The sequence below is a fragment of the Mytilus trossulus genome, chromosome 5 (assembly GCF_036588685.1).
Source record: "Mytilus trossulus isolate FHL-02 chromosome 5, PNRI_Mtr1.1.1.hap1, whole genome shotgun sequence".
Classification (NCBI taxonomy): Eukaryota; Metazoa; Mollusca; class Bivalvia; order Mytilida; family Mytilidae; genus Mytilus; species Mytilus trossulus.
This window is the reverse complement of record NC_086377.1, coordinates 30,849,445-30,859,408: the sequence shown is the minus strand read 5'-3', so window position 1 is coordinate 30,859,408 and position 9,964 is coordinate 30,849,445. Positions and strand designations below refer to the sequence as shown.

At 35.1% G+C, this 9,964-nt stretch overlaps 1 pseudogene; it reads left to right on the top strand.

The window, feature by feature from the left end:
- Nucleotides 1–802: 802 nt before the first annotated feature.
- LOC134717855 (uncharacterized) lies at nt 803–6,184 on the top strand (annotated as a pseudogene).
- The last annotated feature ends 3,780 nt before the right edge of the window (nt 6,185–9,964 follow it).

The following is a 9,964-nucleotide window of genomic DNA, read 5'->3' as shown; positions in this document are numbered from 1 at the left end:
AGAAATTGGTCACTATGTTAACAATTGTCCAAAGATAGAGACAGAATAGATTTATTTTGTTGTATTACTGTACGAGTCATGTTGATTATAACCACATTTTTGAACATTTTAACTTTAGTCCATTCACTACTTTTAGTATTTTTGATTTCTATTCCGGAGAATCTAATTCTCTAGTGGCATTTGTCACGTGGAATGGAGGTCGGAATTTTTTTCTCTGCAATTCTGTAATTTATTTTTCTCTTTTAGGGTGGTTCTGTTAAGAAGTTAAGATTTCATCCTGACATTCCTGACTGGGAAACGGGATCTGGTTTTAATCCTATGGAAGTTATTCATTTTAAAATACAAGAACATTGGGTCAATTACAGACCTCCGTTTCACGTTACATTAGCTGAAGAGGTTGTCGCTAGTGACCAGTTTGATTTCGAAGCCCTACCCTTTAGAGATCCAGAGTATTTTCAGGCGGGATATTTGCATAAGCATTTTAATGAATGGAAAACTGTAGAGGAAGTTTTAGATTGGTTGGAAAATGCCGTTGATGTGACAAAATATTTCAAACATTTTAGGGGAAATTTCAAAGGGAAATCTTATGATTCAGACAGCCCGACTTAACAATATTTTATTAATTCAGCTATGTGCAAAGATCATACCGATTTTATTAAATCAACTCTTTTAACTAGGCTAAAAAGTGGGTCAATGTCAGTATGGGGTAAAGTAGGGGAATGTGAACCTCCTCATCTAATTATGCCACTTACTATAGAGATAACAAAGTGACCATATTTCTATACCCCAGTCACCCTTGGGGATGGTTTACAGCCGAGTTATCAAATTGATTGATGTCAATGACAGACCAGTAAACGTTAGCGTTGATGATAACAACGATCTCAGTTCAAGGACTAACACCAGTTCAGGAGCTGAATCTACATGTAGCCATAGTTTTCCATTTAATAGTGGGTATCGTTCCCCTATTTCAGGATTTGGGGTACGATCAGAATGCATCCCACATGTTGACATTGTTTCTGATGTTGGAAAGAAATGTATTTGGGAGGGAACAGATGTTAACTTTGCGGCCTTGTTCATTCCTAAACATGGAGCAGACAAGAACATCGTTCAACAACAAGGGTCTACTACAGTCAACGTATCCAATCACGAAGACGAGACTTCTCAAATCACCATTAGTGATTCTAGTGAAGTTGATGCTTTGTCTCATTTGCAGATTGACAAATTTCGTCGCCTTGCGAAAGAAGCACAGAACTTATATTATTTTATACATAGCCATTCAATACATTTCTATTTTCTATAGTTACTTTAAAAATAAACATAATATCATATATAATCTAATCTAAGTACCAAAAGATGTTGCAGACACTGTGTCGTGAAATATATAATAATGTTGTAGCTCACCTGGCCCGAAGGGCCAAGTGAGCTTTTCTCATCACTTGGCGTCATCGTTAACTTTTACAAACTGCTGGGCCAAATTAATCCAAACTTAGCCATAATCATCATTGGGGTATCTAGTTTAAAAATTGTGTGGCGTGACCCCGCCAATCAACCAAGATGGCCGCCACGGCTAAAAATAGAACATAGGGGTAAAATGCAGTTTTTGGCTTATAACTCAAAAACCAAAGCATTTAGAGCAAATCTGACATGGGGTAAAATTGTTTATCAGATCAAGATCTATCTGCTCTGAAATTTTCAGACAAATCGGACAACCTGTTCTTGGGTTGATGCCCCTGAATTGGTAATTTTAAGGACATTTTGCTGTTTTTGGTTATTATCTTGAATATTATTATAGATAGAGATGAACTGTAAACAGCAATAATGTTCAGCAAAGTAAGATCTAGAAATAAGTTAACATGATCGAAATGATCAGTTGACCCCTTTTGGAGTTATTGCCCTTTATAGTCAATTTTTAACATTTTTTTGTAAATCTTAGTTATCTTTTACAAAAATCTTCTCCTCTGATACTACGTTGCCAAATTACACCAAGCTTGGCCACAATCATCATTTGGGTATCTAGAATTAAAAATGTGTGGTGTGACCCGGTCAACTAACCAAGATGGTCGCCACAGTTAAAAATAGAACATAGGGGTAAAATTCAGTTTTTGGCTTATAAATCAAAAACCAAAGCCTTTAAAGCAATTCTGACATGAAGTAAAATTGTTTATTAAGTAAAAATATATCTGCCCTGAAATTTTCAGATGAATCAGACAACCTGTTGTTTGGTTGCTGCTCCTGAACTGGTAATTTTAATGAAATTTTGCTGTTTTCGGTTATTATCTTGAATATTATTATAGATAGAGATAAACTTTAAAATACAATAAATGTTGGCAAAGTAAGATCTATAAATAAGTCAACATGACCGAAATTGTCAGTTGACCCCTTTAAGAGTTATTGCCCTTTATAGTCAAGTTTCAACCATTTTTTCGTAAATCTTAGTAATCTTTTACAAAAATCTTCTCTGAAACTACTGGGCCAAGTTAATTATAGATAGAGATAATTGTAAGCAGCTAGAATGTTCAGTAAAGTAAGATGAACAAACACATCACCATCACCAAAACACAATTTTGTCATGAATCCATCTACGTCCTTTGTTTAATATTCACAAAAACCAAGGTGAGCGACACAGCCTCTTTAGAGCCTCTAGTTTTAATATAATTTTGAAACATGAAAATATGAATAAGATACAGCTTGGTTACTGTTTCTGTTCATTTTTGTTAGTTCATACTTTTAGATTTATACAATTCTTTGGAAATGTCTGTTAATACTAAAGAATGTTAAGTAAAGCATGATTTTTGTTTGTTTCTTATAAGCTTTCGTCATGAATTTTTATTTTACAAATTTGACCTCAATTTTAATACCTGTGAAGTTGAGTCAAGCGATTGATTTATGGTTGCTTAACGTCCAGTGGCAAATATTTCATGCATATTCAGGACGAGAACAAGTTCATAATAAATACAATAGGTAGGTTGATACAATAGAGGCCGTCTGGGATGATGGTCGGGGAAATGTGTACTGCCACTGGAAAATGAGGGTATATTGGATAGGGACAGAAATTGTGCCTTGCAACAGGCCACTTACGGACCCCTCAAAGAGTTGTTGCAAGGGTTGTTAACGTGAAAAGAGCGTGGCACTCTATTTACACGAGGCATCGCATTTAACGTCCCCTTCTGACCGGACGTGACTGCACAAACTTGATACATCCCGCACATCCAAACGGACGCCCCACTTCGGGAAGCGTTATACTGCCGGTCGGGAGAAAACCAAGTGAACATATTTCTATACCCAGCCACCCTTGGGGTGCTTAGTCCAGCGACGCATGCGTGTGTGTTGTGTAATGATGTTTAACTTGACATTATTATTTGTCACGACTGTGGGCCCCAGAAACATTATTGTTCCAGTTGCGAGAGAGTACACAGCAATATTTTATTTCTCAAACCACACCAATGGTAGGCAAGACTAATTTTTTATTATTTTATAGGGTGCACTTGTTTCTAGTAAACCGGTCATGCGGCCGGCGTACGCCTATTCGTGCGAGAAACAAGTGTAACGGCTTATATACCGGCAAATCCAACATGGCTCTCCAAGGAGCATTATTACCAGCTATTATAGGTTATGGCCTATTCCAGCTGAGGACGACGAAGAAGAAAAAATGCAACTTTATCTTTTACAGACTGAATTGTGAGATTTTTATTAACCGTTCACAACTGTAACAAAAACGTTCTTAAGAGCGACAAAGCATTTATACATTGTTCAATTATTAACAATTAACAACAGGATAACTATGATAATAATAATAACAATAGATACTTTATTTATTAAGGGTGACTACAATTAGTTACAAATACTTATCTTCCATGAGACCCTCGGCTATTCTAGTACAGTATATAAATACAAATATTAGTTTGTTTAGTTAGGTTTTATGCCGTTTTAGCGCATTTTGGATATTTCGCGGTGGTCAGTTTTTAATGGTAGAGGAAGCCGAAATACCCGGAGTCAACCACCGACCATCGGGCGGAAAAATTGGCAATCCTTGTCAATTAAGATCGGAGTCGAACACTTACCACCATGGGTGAGATTCGAACTCACAACCTCAATTGTACACGAATACAAATGTAACTTGCAATCAAAAGATAAAAAAAACTATTTAAACTCAAATTAGAAAGCATGTGTATTTTGTACACCAACACAAGATCATTATTGAACACTAATTGTTGTTTTGTTACCGAAATTAGTGTAAGCAGAATAATTTCTCTGTTCTGGTCATATCTTATTTCATGTGGAATATGAGGGTAGTAATGGGGATACCTTCATGACGTATAACGGTAAAATTTCTTGCCAAATGACGTTAACGATAATTCATAGTGCATGGCGATAAAATATACACTTTCTTTTAGACGATAAAAAAATCAGTTGAATTTGACGAATCACGCTATTTTACCCAAAAATTGCGGTAACGATTATTATTTGACACATCTGACGAATATACGGTTAAATTTTAACTAATTTGACGCTAACGGTGGCCGAAAATGACCGTTTGACGCCTGACGGTAAAGGACAATACCACCCTGGAATATTATTCCATAAAACGGCAACTGAGTACTGACATCTGTTTTCGGGCGTCGAAATTTGCTGCTAGTTTTAGCTGATCGTGAAGAGTAATCTGTTGATTCCGAACATTTTATAAACTGTTTACGTAAATAATTTGTTAAAATCAATTAATAGGTACATTATATCACCCCTAGTTTTTGATGGGGTTCGTGTTGTTTATTCTTTAGCTTTCTATGTTGTGTCATGTGTACTATTGTTTTTCTGTTTGTCTTTTTTCATTTTTAGCCATGGCGTTGTCGGTTTGTTTTAGATTTGTGAGTTTGACTATCCCTTTGATATCTTTCGTCCCTCTTTTATACCAGTGATTTGTGCATGATCAATACTCCCTTATGGTATATGACATGCTGAAACCAACAAGTTAATAAATAAAAGATTTGATGAGATAGGAGAGCATTTAAAACTGTAGCAATTATTTATGTCACCGTAATGTGTCAAATCAGTTATTTGATTATAAAGCTTGCATAATATCAATGTATAAAATTGACCTTAATAGATCTTAATATAGTATTATTTTAATTTCAGGGAGAGTGCTCGAAAGGAGAGAGTGAAAACTCAAGGTTATTTCGAAGTTACCATACCCCGCTATCTACCAGACACTTTCCAAAGGTTTTTTAGAGTATCTCGAAATACTTTTGAAGTTTTGTGCCAACAACTAGGTGCATGTCCGGAAATGCGTACACGTTTATATAGAGGTGGTAGAGAAGAACTCCCACTCCATAAAAAAGTCTTGCTGGTTCTGCGTTACCTTGCGTCTCAAGAGACTATCTTGGAAATAAGTGACAAGTTTAATGTGACTGAGTATACTCTTTTGAAATACTAGTATAGAAGACAAGTTTTAGAAGCAGTCTATAACAACATGATGGGAAGGATTATAACTTGGCCGACTCAAAATGAACTACCCGATGTCGCTCAACGGTTTAACGACATGGGTCAATACCAATTTCCAGGGGTAATTGGTGCTATAGATGGCACACATATACCGAAAGAAGCCCCAAGAGAAAACCCACAAGCCTACTTCAACAGAAAAAAATTTCACTCGGTAATTTTACAAGCAGTTTGCAAAGACAATTTGGAATTCATAGACATCAATGTTGGATGGCCGGGTCGTGTCCACGATGCGAAGGTTTTAAGAAATTCAACTGTATGGGAAGATGGAGATAGAATTTCAGGGTATGGACGCTTACATCTAATTGGAGACGGAGCCTATCCATTGAAGAGATGGCTACTTACCCCATTTCGAGATAACGGGCATTTGACCGCCGAACAGAAAAAAATCAACAAAAGTCTATCTTCAAAGAGACAAGTGACTGAGAGAAGTTTTGGACTTTTAAAGGGCCGATTCAGGAGACTGAAACACATCAATATGATCGACATTAAAGAAATATGCAATGTTGTGTGTACAGCAGTTGTTTTCCATAATATTTGTATATCAAATGGTGAGAATTTAGAAGAGTTTATGGAAGAGGACGATGATTTAATGGCACCTATTAATCCCCTATTTGATCAACAGGAGCGAAATGCAGAAGGGGCTTTGAAAAGATTTAATTTGGCCAACAGGTTAAGATTTCTTTGAAATTATGTAAACCTGAACATTTGTAATGTTTATGCCAAGTTTACCGAATTATCCATCTTTATCTTGCTAAAATAAAGATATCTACAAATTCTCTATCTCTTTTTAAAATACAATTGCATTTATTGTCTGTGACCGCTTGAATAGATAGCTCATTGTATGCAAGATAAAATGAGGGTAAATTTCCTACAAGTCATTGTGTCCTTCGTCCTTTTTTTCCAAGCTGTGAAAACCTACACATGCAAGTTTGGGAATAGGAAATGCATTGATTGTTTGTTTTTTGTATGCCCCGCTGCTAAAAGTTGAGTGGTGGCATATTGTCTGTCCGTCCCTTCAATTTTCGCGCAAGAAGTTTTCCCAACCGAGTTCATGAGTTCACGCCGATATTAAGTAGTTAGTTATCAAAAGTACCAGGATTATAATTTTATACGCCAGACGCGCGTTTCGTCTACATAAGACTCATTAGTGACGCTCAGATCAAAATACTTAAAAAGCCAAACAAATACAAAGTTGAAGAGCATTGAGGACCCAAAATTCCAAAAAAGTTTTGCCAAATACGGCTAAGGTAATCTACTCCTGGGGTAAGAAAATCCTTAGTTTTTCGAAAAATTCAAAGTTTTATAAACAGAAAATTTATAATATGACCATATAATTGATATTCATGTCAACACCGAAGTGCTGACTACTGGGCTGGTGATACCCTCGGGGACGAAACGTCCACCAGCAGTGGCATCGACCCAGTGGTGTAAATAGTTATCAAAAGTACCAGGATTATAATTTTATACGCCAGACGCGCGTTTCGTCTACATAAGACTCATCAGTGACGCTCAGATCAAAATAGTTAAAAAGCCAAACAAATACAAAGTTGAAGAGCATTGAGGACCCAAAATTCCAAAAAAGTTTTGCCAATTGGCACATTCCCCATTTTTCTATACAAGGATATGTTACTTTTGAAGACTTCAAGAATAAATAAATTATATGGGTGTTTACAGTGTCAAAACCTTGAGGTGACAAGTTGTAAATGTTCGGATAACAGTTGACTTCTTTATCATGAATGTTTGCAAAGTTTGAATAAGTATTAAAGACATGAAATAATATAACAAATAACTTTTATTCGTAACAAATGTAATTTGGCAATAATTTGGTAATAGAATTCGTGTCACTCATTTTTTTGTTTTTTGTGTTGTTTTGTGAACCTTCGTTTGTGTTGTCTTTTTTATTATTATTATTTTGGACACGGTTTGTTTTTTTGTGTACCAGTCAAGCTGCGGAAAAAATATAGCGTGAAAAAGTAAAAAGTAGATTGATGTTATCTGAGCTTCAAGCTCCAGCTTGCCTAGTAGTACGACCATCAGTTGTGATCGTGAAATCTTGTTCGTACTAGTTGTCATTACATGCTTGTATGAGCCTCTAGATAATATGCCATATGATGTAGGTCTTCTAATCTTACATGAATTTGCGTCGTTGAGTAGGTGAGCATTCAAGCAAAAGAAGGTAATTTTGACCTCGATTTTATGCATCAGTGACCAGGTTGAAGTTCACGTCAAAGCTTCTTTAGAAACTCTATGCAGATGCATATATGAGATCAAGAATCCAGGTTAAAGAAGGTGACTGTGACCTACTTTTTATGCTTCAGTGAGAAGGTAAACTTGAATGTCCTAGCGCTTGTCTAAGGATACTTTAGGCGTGGGGACTTCTACGCTTGCCTGTAATTTGGTTTGAAGAGTAGGTCAGCAGCCACGCCAGTTGGTCACTTTGATCTATATTTTATGTTTCAGTGACGAGGTTAAGATTTACGTTCAAGCTTCAATTTGAGGGTAATATAGGATATAGGGACTTCTTCACTTGACAAAGTAGATTCCTTGTAACGAAAATTCTTGACCTGATATTGCCACTGAAACTAATATTCTGTCAAGCATTGCGGACATTTATATGAAAATATTTTCATGATATAAATTGGTGGTAATGAGAACTATTTGAATTCTTTCTTTTGTGTTGTCATGATTATCTTGCAATTCTTTCAAAAGAAATGTCCAAAGATACCATTTTTTTTTGACGGGTAGACTGGTATTGACATAAATATAAGACAACAGACAACCAGATCCTTTCCAAACACCAGCATAACTTGAATGAGCACGAGTATGTTCTTGAATGTTTAGTTTACATATTGTTATGTGGCCAGATGTAGGCTACCCTTGGGTGTGAGGATTCCTCGCAGCTCATTGAAGACACATGAGTCATCCTGTGCTGTTTTTGCTATTTAACTCACATGTTGGGTTGTTGTCTCTTTGGCACATTCCCCATTTCCATTCATTTTTCTATACAAGGATATGTTACTTTTGAAGACTTCAAGAATAAATAAATTATATGGGTGTTTACAGTGTCAAAACCTTGAGGTGACAAGTTGTAAATGTTCGGAAAACAGTTGACTTCTTTATCATGAATGTTTGCAAAGTTTGAATAAGTATTAAAGACATGAAATAATATAACAAATAACTTTTATTCGTAACAAATGTAAACAAATTCCTCTTGGAAATACATATTTCAAAAAAATAAAAAATAAATCTGTCAAGGACAAAGAAAGACTGTTTATGACATTATAAATCATTGTAAAGTATATAGACAATACATTTCAATACTTTTGAATATCCTCTTTGCTAAGGCTACAATAAGGAAAAAAATCGTGTCAGCCCTAATCTGTGTCCACATTATTTGTCTTGGGTAGATAGATATGTGATTTGTTTTTCTATATATGTTATATACAAGTTACAACATTTTTGCTTTGAAGTCATTGAAAAGTTGTTATTATTTTCAGAGAAACTGTGTACAGTTCACACATTTTAAAAATATTTCTTTATTAGTAAAAATACATAAAAGAAAATTCTCAATAATTTATTTTGGGGTATGCATCTTTTACAGGGTTAGTAGGAGAACGGTTAACAAACTAGTTTTGCAATTCTAGTAGTCTCTTTAATTATTCAACCAGTACAACTGATTTCTCTGTTGGATCACTAAACAACATACATATTTTCATGGCTAGTGTACACAGGAATTTTACCAAAGACAAGCTACAACAGCAAAACTGATTATGTTCTGAAGTAATCCTGGGGAAAACATGCACACTTAAATGACAAATCAATTTCAACACAATCACTGCCACACACTTTTCTGTCTACCCTAACAGACTGTATAAAAAAATTTAATGAAAATATAAACTAAAGTTACAATTGCCTATGAACAAGTTACTCTTATTCAACACTATATAAATATAATTAAAACAGGCTGTTACTGCTAACCATAATAAGAAGTTTTGATACATTCATTAGCTTTTAAGCTTTTGTTAATCTTCCCCTACCTGAATTTGTGATTTTATACTTGTACAGATCCTCACATGGCTAGCAGTAAAGAATATTAACATGTTAGAGCATACCATTGCCAATACTTTTAACATAATATTGTAAAACAAAATTAAAGCTTACAAAAAGCAATCAAATGCATTAAATGCAAAAACAGTTAACAGAAAAATCATGTCATTTTTTTGGAACAAGATCTCGCAGAATGCTTGTGAATTCTTTAAACACTTCCATCTTTTCCTTGTGATGCCTTTCTGTGGTCTTTTGGAGATTGTCCAATCTTTCATCAACTTCTCCTTTTTCCATCCTTTTCTTTTTCTTTCCCTTTGAACCAGCTGTAAAATTAAAAGTAAAAGTATCTTGATAACAAATTGTCAGTTTTTAGTCCTCCAAATTAGTGGTATGATGAATCATTCAGGTTTTCAATAAATAC